At 42.8% G+C, this 9,967-nt stretch overlaps 1 protein-coding gene across 1 annotated transcript in view; it reads left to right on the top strand.

Moving 5' to 3' along the window:
• Nucleotides 1-382: 382 nt before the first annotated feature.
• Nucleotides 383-9,967, top strand: part of JAKMIP2 (janus kinase and microtubule interacting protein 2) — a 106,470-nt gene continuing 96,885 nt past the window's right edge. Inside the window, exon 1 of the mRNA XM_039484815.1 lies at nt 383-485. The gene's annotated coding sequence lies outside the window, so the exon portion shown is untranslated. The remainder of the gene's footprint in view (nt 486-9,967) is intronic.

The following is a 9,967-nucleotide window of genomic DNA, read 5'->3' as shown; positions in this document are numbered from 1 at the left end:
CCTGCTTAGCCCAGGGCAAGCTTCACCCCTTGTGATTAGCTGTAATGGCCACTGAAGTGGTTCTCCCTTGGCTGAAGCAGCTTCTGGGAATAAGCCTCAGTCTCTCCCTGCTCTTCCCTCCCCCATCTCCTCCCTCTCCCTCCATCTTTTATGGCTGTTGCCATGGAGCCTAGCAAGAGCTCAGTGCTGCAGCAGTGGAGGGAGGAGGAGGCAGCGGTGCCTTCTGCAATCCAGGTTCTTGCTCAGTGAGCTCATCACCCTCCTCCTCCTAGGAGGGAGGTGGCTGGCTAGTGCTGCTGCTGCTGCCGCTGCTGCTGCTGCTCTGGGTGGGCGGGTGGTTTACATCCTCAGCATCACCAAGCAGAAAAGGGGGGGAGGGAATCCCAGCTGCTGCTGATGTTGGGCTCTGAAGCAGCCTCAGTAACAGGGGAAATGGATTCAGCTTGCACATCCCTCGCCTTTCAGCATCTTCTGGTTTCGACATGGTGAGCAGCAGAGCCAGCACTGCCTTCATTTCTGTTATTCATTATTGTGGCGGAGGGTCATTATTCTCAGGCTGATGATGTATTTTCTGATCTGGTTGCTCTGAGTATCTTTATTATCTTTGTGAAACAATGACTTTCATCTGAGCTATTAGAGAGAGCATGGGGGCTGGAGAGAGGGAGAGATGGGAGGGATGGAGTGAGAGAGCTGGAGATATAGAAAGATGGAGAGAGAAGGAGGTGGGCTGATTAGGAGCAGTCTTAGTAAAACAATGTTCCAGGAATTCATCTTAGCTAACCTCATGCTCTAAACCCCCCTGTCCCTTTTTTTATTTGTCATCTTCTTTCCTTTGCTGTTACAAAATGGGCTGCACTGAAGATGGTTGTTAATCAGAAAAAGGAAGGTATTTTTTCAAAGGGCTTAGTTTGATCCTCAGTAACTCCCAGATACTGGGGTTGGGCCTTAGTGAAATAGCATTTGGTGTAGTAAGTGCAGCTAAGCCAAGAGCAGCATAGAAGGAGCCACTCTGATTAATTTGTTTGCAGCACAGATTTACCTATTTTGTTTTTCCGTGGCTTTGTGTGAGGTTTCATTTTGAGACTGTCTTTTTAAAAATGTTTCTATATAGATCTTGTGTTTGTGGAAGAGGGGTGTGTGTGTGTAAATATACTCACACATTGAGCTGCGTGTCTTTGTATGTACAGTATATGTGTTGTTTTCACTGCCAGCAACTGAAGAAACATTCCAGTTGGGGTGGTGTATGATTTATTCTTCAGTTACTGAATTATTGTCCCTTGGTTTCATTATGGTACTTAGGATATGCATGCATTTGGTCTGTTTTATGGCACTAAATACTAATTTGTGCCTGTCTTCATTTGTTTCTATTAATATAAATGGATGTAAGATACTGAACATATACCTTATGGCCAGGGGATGGATGCATAGATAGCTCTAGGTATAGATATTAAAAGTTTAAATTAAAATCTTAGGAGAAAAAATGTCAAACCATATTTTTAAACCTGTGGGTTTGCACTCAGAAGTGTCCCATGCACCATTATACCAGGAAAGGTCAGATTCTCCTTTCTAAACGCCCTGCATCCTATGCACCAGATTCTGCCTTGATGTACACTCCATGCACAGCTTGAACTCTGGGAAGTATGTCAGTGTCATGTGGGGTCCATTTTGCCCAATAATACTGGATTTGATCCTTCAATCCTGGCTCAGGCGAAATTCCCATTGTTCAGGCCTGCTGTTCTGTGCTCATTCCACCAGTGTACAAATGCCAGGCCAAAATCAGCTGCGCTCTAAATGTTGATATGATTTACATGCCTGCCCAAATTCTGATTCCTGTTATGCTGGTATAAATCCATGGTAATTCCATTGACTTCAGTAGCCTTACACATGGTGTGAGTGAACTCATATGTATATACACCTCTACCTCAATATAACGCGACCCAATATAACACAAATTTGGATATAACGTGGTAAAGCAGTGCTCTGGGGGGATGGGGCTGCACACTCTGGCAGATCAAAGCAAGTTCGATATAATGCAGTTTCACCTATAACACGGTATGATTTTTTGGCCCCAAGGACAGCGTTATATCGAGGTAGAAGTGTAGTAACGTAGCTTGCAGTGATTTGGCAGTGGGCCTAAAAAGTGAGTGTCGTATAAATGGATTTGGGGACTAACTTCAGCCCTGGCACAAGCAAGTGCAATTAAGTGAATGGACGTTGCACCCAGAATCAATCCCATTTTCAAAAGGGGTGAGTCTGCACCTCTGGGAGGTTCACCCTCAGGAGAGAGCAGGAGGCGTTTCCAATGGGAACAGACAACTTCATCTCTGTTGGGAAATTCGTGGGAGTCCCCCCAGCCGAGGTGGCTAAGAGGAGTTGCTGACTCGGTGCATCTGGTCATGCCCTTTTTCCAGGACAGCCTTATTGACTTTTGGAACTCCACCACCTATAAGTGGATCCTTTGGAGCTCTCCATCCCTGTAACCTCCCTCCTGTTGGACTTGCTGGCTTGGCCATTCTGCCAGGGTCTACACTGGTTGAGGCTGGCCCTGGCCTTGGAGTTGAATTTGTCCACTTGTTTGTGCAGTGCCCAGCACAGCCCTAACTGGGATCTCTAGGTGCTATTACAATACAAACAATAGGTAACTGCCTTGGGCTGAATTTGCCCCAGCATCTTTCAGTGTCCTCTGATCATATTTTCCTTGTGTTTCCAGTGGTTATTTCTAGCTCAGTAAGCTTTTAAACACAGGTCTTCTGTTACCCTACTCTCTTTTGTTTCAGCCTCTACTTAATGGGAAGATAACACAGGTGCAGCACTAGAACGTGGTTGTGCGTAACAAACAACAGGCTGTTATCATTTATAAATGCATGGTGGGACCATCTTGACCTTTTATTATTATCAAAACTTTAATGCAGCTGGAAAGTGGATGCATAATTTCTCCATTGTTATTACAAAGGATAACTGACCTCATGGTATTCAAGTCAGAGAAACATTGTGTAACTCTACTGACAGAATGATGCCAGAGTCATTTTCAGGTTTTGGGTTCTATTACCCATTATTTCCCTTTTATCCTGTTATATGCCTATTAATATCACAGATTACAAATGCATAAAAGCACTCCTCTTACCATAAAAAGAGAATAGGCTAGATTCTGATCCTACTAACACTGGTTTAAATCAGGTGTAACTCTAATGAAGTCAGTGGATCTAACTGTGATCTCACACTGGTTTCACTCCCAGTATAACAGAGTCACTCCTGATTTACATCAGTGTAAATGAGAGCAGAATCAAGCCTATTAGTGGACCAATGTGATCCAGTGGTTTAAGCATAGAAATTAGTAAGAAAGGAAGTTCTAATCCCTGAACTGACACCAACTCCATCTGTGGCTTTGGACATCTCATAAACTCTGCTGCCTGTGAAATGGGCAGATAACAATGACAAATTTACTGGGAGAACTGCTGTGAGGACTAATCAGCTAATGTGTACAGAGCGATTGAACACAGAAAAGTGCTAAGTGTTACAGAGCTTGTGTATTCACTGGTTGTTTTACATACTGACATGGGGGTTGGTAAAACAATCTTAATTTATTTTGATTTGAATCTAGTTTGATTTGTTTGAAGATAATCTCCCTAGCGGGGGCTAGTATGTGGAAAATTATTCTTCCTGTGACACACTGAGTATGGAGTGATGTGTCCAGAGCATGCTATTAAGGGTAACCCATAAACATGTAATTTCAGAGGATGATTCATAAACTGACTCTGCTTAGTTCACCTGGGGGAATGCTGCAGTCTAGCAGGTGAACCAGGTGAAACTGCCTGTGCAGTTAGAGCAATGCTGCCAAAGCTGCATCTGCAGAGGGCCTGCAGACAATGGGAACCCCAGGAACAGGATAAAATGCTAATGCTATGTTTACTGCATACATTCCAGTGTCACCTGGTGTGGAGTACTAGTGGCTTCAGGTTGACTGAGAGCTCTGTGGGGATAACTTGAGAATCAGGATATCGTCATCTTTACATTCACCCTGGGTGAGGAATAACATCAGCTGCCCATCTCGAGCCACTGCTCCCCATAATCCCTCCCCAAACACAGTAGTTCTTGACACATTTCTTGTTCTCCCCACGGGGTTCTTGGACATGACCCTCACAACCCCATCTCCCAACTGGCAGGAGGAGGAGGGAAGGACACAGTGAATCATGGCCTTGCACATGGGACCTCAGTCATATAGCTTTGCAGGCAAGACCAGATTTGCTCTTGATTCCGAAATGATTAATACGGTTGTCAAAGGAACAGAAAAATCTGAACCCACAACCATTGTCTTGTATAAACATTGAAACGAATCTTGGCCTTTCTTCATTAGCTTTCAAGGCTCCAATTGTAATTCAAATCTCATGTTTCTGCTGCAATGAGGCCCAGGCAGAAATACTATGTATGGGAATTCTGCCAGTCCCTGCTGTGAAAGTGGAATGTGGGCAGGCCAAGCATATGGAGAAAGTACGACCTGGGAACAGGGAAGACACAAATTCACATCTCAGTGGGTTGCATCTTCCTCTTCTTCCATACATGTTAGTAGCAGCCATGTCCCAGGTTCTACTGGTCCCTTGTTGTGTGTTAAGGGGAAACACTCATCACGCAGGTAGATGCCTTGGAAAAAGTCCCTTTACTCAGGCTTTGTTCCTGGAAACAGAATATGGCCCCTTTGTGACATCACAATCATTTCAATATGTTTTATCTTAAAGTGTGTTGAGATTGGATCCTAGCATGTTGGGGATATTATTGTACAAGACACCACTGAAGAATCTGGCATATAAATGCTGGCCACCTCAGAGACACAGGAAGAGGATAGGGATGTGCGCCTTCTAGGAACTCACTAGCAAATGTAGCAATGGATGCCCTGGTGCTCCCAGAGACAGAGAGTCTTTTTCATGCTGTGAACAGATTCCTGGAGTTCCATTGGGTTAGTGCATCTTTTGAATTTCCTCAGCTACTTGGCTCGAGTCTATGTAACCCATTGGTGAGCTTGTGCTAAAAGTCCGCCACTGTGCTTGATCCATAGAGGACATGAGTCTGTTACAGTCACAGTTAATGAGACTTTGCTCTTTGCTTCAAGCTGTAGGAGCTCCTGCTTGTTAGCTTTGGATGTCCCCAGTTCTATCTCATAGACTCAGAGACTTTAAGGCCAGAAGGGACCATCTTGCTCATTTAGTCTGACCTCTTGCACATCGCAGGCCACAGACCCTCACCCATGCCCTCCTGTAATAGACCCATAACCTCTGGCTGACTTTCTGAAGTCCTCAAATAATGATTTAAATACTTCAAGTTACAGAGAATCCACCATTTATTCTATTTTAAACCAGTAAGTGACCCATGTTGCAGAGGAAGGTGAAAAACCTACCAATCTGACCAGGGGAAAATTCCTTCCCAACCCTAATATGGTGATCAGTTGAACCCTGAGCATGTGGGCAAGACCCACCAGGCAGATACCTGGGAAAGAATTCTCTGTAACTCAGCACCCTCCCCATCTAGTGCATCATCTCTGGCTGTTGGGGATACTTGCTACTAGTAGTTCCAAATGGATCACATGCCATTGTAGGCAATCTCCTCATACCATCCCCTCCATAAACCTTACCAAGCTCAGTCTTGAAACAAGTTGGGTTTTTTGCCCCCACTGCTCTCCTTGGAAGGCTGTTCCTGAACTTCACTCCTCCGATGGTTAGAAACCTTCATCTAATTTCAATGTTCTTGTGTCAGCATTGGCATTTAACTTGTCTAAACTCCTCTCCCTCCCTGGGACGTGTCCCTCTGATATATTGATAGAGAGCAATCATATCTCCCCTCAGCCTTTGTTTGGTTAGGCTAAACAAGCCAAGCTCCTTGAGATCCCTCCCCTTAAGGTACATTTTCCATTCCTCCGATCCTCTTAGGAGCCCTTTTCTGCACCTCTTCCTGTTTGAATTCATCTTTCTTAACCATGGGAGACCAGAATTGCACACGATATTCCAGATGAGGTCTCACCAGTACCTACTGGTAGTACCTTGCCTTGGTATGTTGGTGGCTATCCCACTCACCTGCCACAATAACTCCATATGTTATTTACAAACAGTTTTAGCACATGCTTTTAATGGGCAGCAGGTTTAAAACAAATAAAAGGAAGTTCTTCACACAGCGCACAGTCAACTTGTGGTACTCCTTGCCTCAGGAGGTTGTGAAAGCTAGGACTATAACAGGGTTTAAAAGAGAACAGGATAAATTCATGGAGGTTAAGTCCATTAATGGCTATTAGCAAGGATGGGTAAGGAATGGTGTCCCTAGCCTCTGTTTGTCAGAGGATGGAGATGGATGGCAGGAGAGAGATCACTGGATCATTACCTGTTAGGTTCACTCCCTCTGGGGCACCTAGCATTAGCCACTGTCGGTAGACAGGATACTGGGCTAGATGGACCTTTGGTCTGACCCAGTACGGCCGTTCTTATGTTATGCTTTTATCTATGGCGGAATTTTATCTATTATGCCCTCTCCTCTCACATGGTCTTGACTCGCTGGTGTTCAGCCATGAACAGCCAGCAAGATGAGAGAGCAGGAGGAGTCACAGAAAAACTAAACATTTTAAGTAAGTCTCCATCTTGTAGAATCTAATCTAAATTGGCATCATAAAATATTTACATCCAAATGAAAAGCAAATGCCCATATTACACCTTCCTTGCAGTGCCCCCATCCTACTTTTAGTTATAATTTTCTATATTAGCATTCATTTTATTGATTGACTTCATTTTTATTTGCTACCAGTCACAATACGCAATTGGCAGGTATCATAGGGCCAAAAGAGATTAACATAAAAGATGTGATACTTGTTATTTCAATGAAACATGTGGTACACATCTCCTTCATAAGTGTTCAGTACAGTAAGAGTTCTTTTGTACAATAAAGAGCAAAACTGAAGAGATGAAAGCTAAGTAGCTTGAGAATGCAAATGATAATTTCTTCTTTTTTACCAAATACAGGAACTCCTCACTTAAAGTCGTCCCAGTTAAAGTTGTTTCGATGTTAAGTTGCTGATCAATTAGGGAACATGCTCTTTTAAAATTGTGAAATGCTCCCTTCTAACTTTGTTTGGAAGCCGCCTGTTTTGTCCACTACTTGCAGAAAGAGCAGCCCGTTGCAGCTAGCTGGTGGGTGGTTGGAACCAGGGTGGACCAGCAGCCCCCCTATCAGCTCCCTCTATCAGCTCCCCACTCCCCTAAGTTCCCTGTGCAGCAGCTATCCCTCCCCCACTGCCATGTGCTGCTCCTGCCCTCTGCCTTGGAGCAGCTCCAAGAGACTCTTGCTTGCTGTACTGGGGGTGGGGGGAAGAAGGGGCTAATGTCAGGGTGTTCACCCCTCACCCCCCTGCTCCTGCAACCCACTTACCCCATCTTCCATAGAGCAGGGGGGATGCACTACGATGGAGGGAGCTTCTAGGCAGTAGCTGCAGGTCTCAGGTCTCAGCAAGCTGATTTAATTAACAAGGCAGTGTACTTAAGCCTGGGGTCAGCTACTTAAAGGGGAAATGCGCATTTTTTCTCTCACACACAGGGTGTGTGTCTCTGTTTGCCCTCCCTCCTTTCCTGCTGCTTTGTAGACTGTTCTGAGAGTTAACCCTTGAGGGCTCTGGCAATTACTAGTTCATTTAGCAGTAAGGAATTCCCTGGGAAATATCCCACCCTCTGACTCCTCCACCTCAACCAAGCTTCACAATCATCAACACTGTGTACCAGTATTAAATTTTGTTTAAAACTTATACTGTGTGTGTGTGTATATATATATATATATATATAATATAGTGTATATATATAATATAGTCTTTTCTCTGGTGAAAAAAAATTCCCTGGAACCTAACCCCCTCATTTACATTAATTCTTATGGGAAAATTGGATTCATTTAACATCGTTTCACTTATAGTCGCATTTTTCTGACATAATAGAGGCAGGCTTCTTTTCTGATTTGCCTCAGTTTTACTGTAGTGTAACTCCATTCATTGCAATGGACTTATGCCTGGTTTACACTGGGTTGAGAGCAAAGTCAGGCCTAAAGATTTGGATAAAAATATGCTGAATCAAATTCCACAAATGTTGGAAAAGCTTTTCTGGTAGTATTAAGGTGAGGTAAAAGCTACTCATATGAGCAAAGGTTGCAGAATCGGGCCTCACATGTAAGAAAGGAGGGCTAAAGCCACTATGATACGGAATAATAAGAATGCATAAATAAAATTGCAAGACAGTAAAATAAATAATTTAACACCAGGCTACAACTGAATGCTTTGTGCATGGAACATATTGGATCCATGTTCTGAACTAGTACTGTTGGTATTAATTAGCACTAAGCAATAATACTGGGAGACAGGACTCCTTGTTTTCATCCCTACTCTGCCACTGATTTGCTAAAATTCACTTAATCACTTTTCTTTAAAATGGATATAATATTAATTCCCAGATTCATCTCTGTAAGTCTTAACTATTATTTGTAAAATCCTTGGAGATCCTAGGATCACAGGTGTTAGGTAGAAATTATTATTATAATCATTACTTTATTTTATTATTGTTATGCATGTATTTGTTTTAGAGTGATGAGGGCCATATAAGAACCTAGGAAGCTAATTGTCTGCTATCAGTCTATTATTTCTCTGATCTAGGAACATATTTTTTGTTCCTAGGTTACCATACTTTTATGTCATGCATAGACAAGCCACTCATCTTATATTTGTTGTATTGATGTTCTCTGCCTCTGGCATTGATCAGAGACAAACTGAATTGTTATTTTTGCATGATCAGACAGTAAAATCTGCCATATTTTTCATGATTCCTTTTTTAATAGGAGAAAATATATAATTCCACTAAATAATAAAAGCCTCAGTGTAAAATTATTTTTATACTAATTTTAAACGTAGGAACAGCTAAATTTGCAGACAGTGTTCAGCAACTTATAGCTAAAAGAGTGATTGCATTAATTAGTTAAGCTGGAAAACTCTTTAACCGTACAATTTCATTTAAAAGAATAGCTAATAAGCACTTCACTGGTGCAATTGAATAGTAAGTAGACACCCATCCAGTTTTACTGGTTAGCTTTACTGACCCAGTGACATTCGTGCCACATTCACAGGCTTCTCTGTGAGCAGTTCCCTTTCGAATAGTTTCATATATTTTTTTGTAGGTCACAGCATGACCTACATGTTGCCTCTGTCTTGGAATATATGGTCAGCATCTGTGAGGTGGCCTGTATTACTACAGGGAACAAAATGAAGGTGTAAAGATCTTCTTTGGATATTGGTATAGATTGAGGTACATAAGCTTTGTCCCTATTTAAATTCTTCTGTAGATATGTGGGAGAAGGGAATCATAGAATATCAGGGTTGGAAGGGACCTCAGGAGGTCATCTAGTCCAGCCCCCTGCTCAAAGCAGGACTAATCCCCAGACAGATTTTTGCCCCAGATCCCTAAATGGCCCCCTCAAGGCGTGAACTCACAATGCTGGGTTTAACAAGCCAATGCTCAAACCACTGAGATATCCCACCCCACTTCTTGCTGCTAATGCAGCTAGCAAGAAAAAGTACATTTTGGCCACATGCAACCTTTGTCTTGAATGCTTTTTAAAATCTGATTTTAGATGCTTTGTCATGACATGTATGGACCAGATTCTCAGTGGGGATAAATAAGTGTTGTTCCATACTTATGCTGATTTATGCCAACTGAGCATTTGACCTGTAATCTGTTTATAAGCTGCTCTTGAAGACTAACACAAATCATATGTTGTTATCATCTACATGTCTTTACCTATTTTGTAAATAACACTGTTAAGGATAAATGATTTGTTTGCAATTTTTTTAATGGAAGGGGCCCCCAAAATTGCTTTGCCCCAGGCCCCCTGAATCCTCTGGGCGGCCCTGATAGACAGCAGGGAAGGTGGAGATCCAGGAGTAGAAAGTCCCTTTTTCATGGAA

Source organism: Mauremys reevesii, linkage group 8 (genome assembly GCF_016161935.1).
Source record: "Mauremys reevesii isolate NIE-2019 linkage group 8, ASM1616193v1, whole genome shotgun sequence".
NCBI lineage: Eukaryota > Metazoa > Chordata > Testudines > Geoemydidae > Mauremys > Mauremys reevesii.
This window is presented reverse-complemented; position numbering and strand designations above follow the sequence as displayed.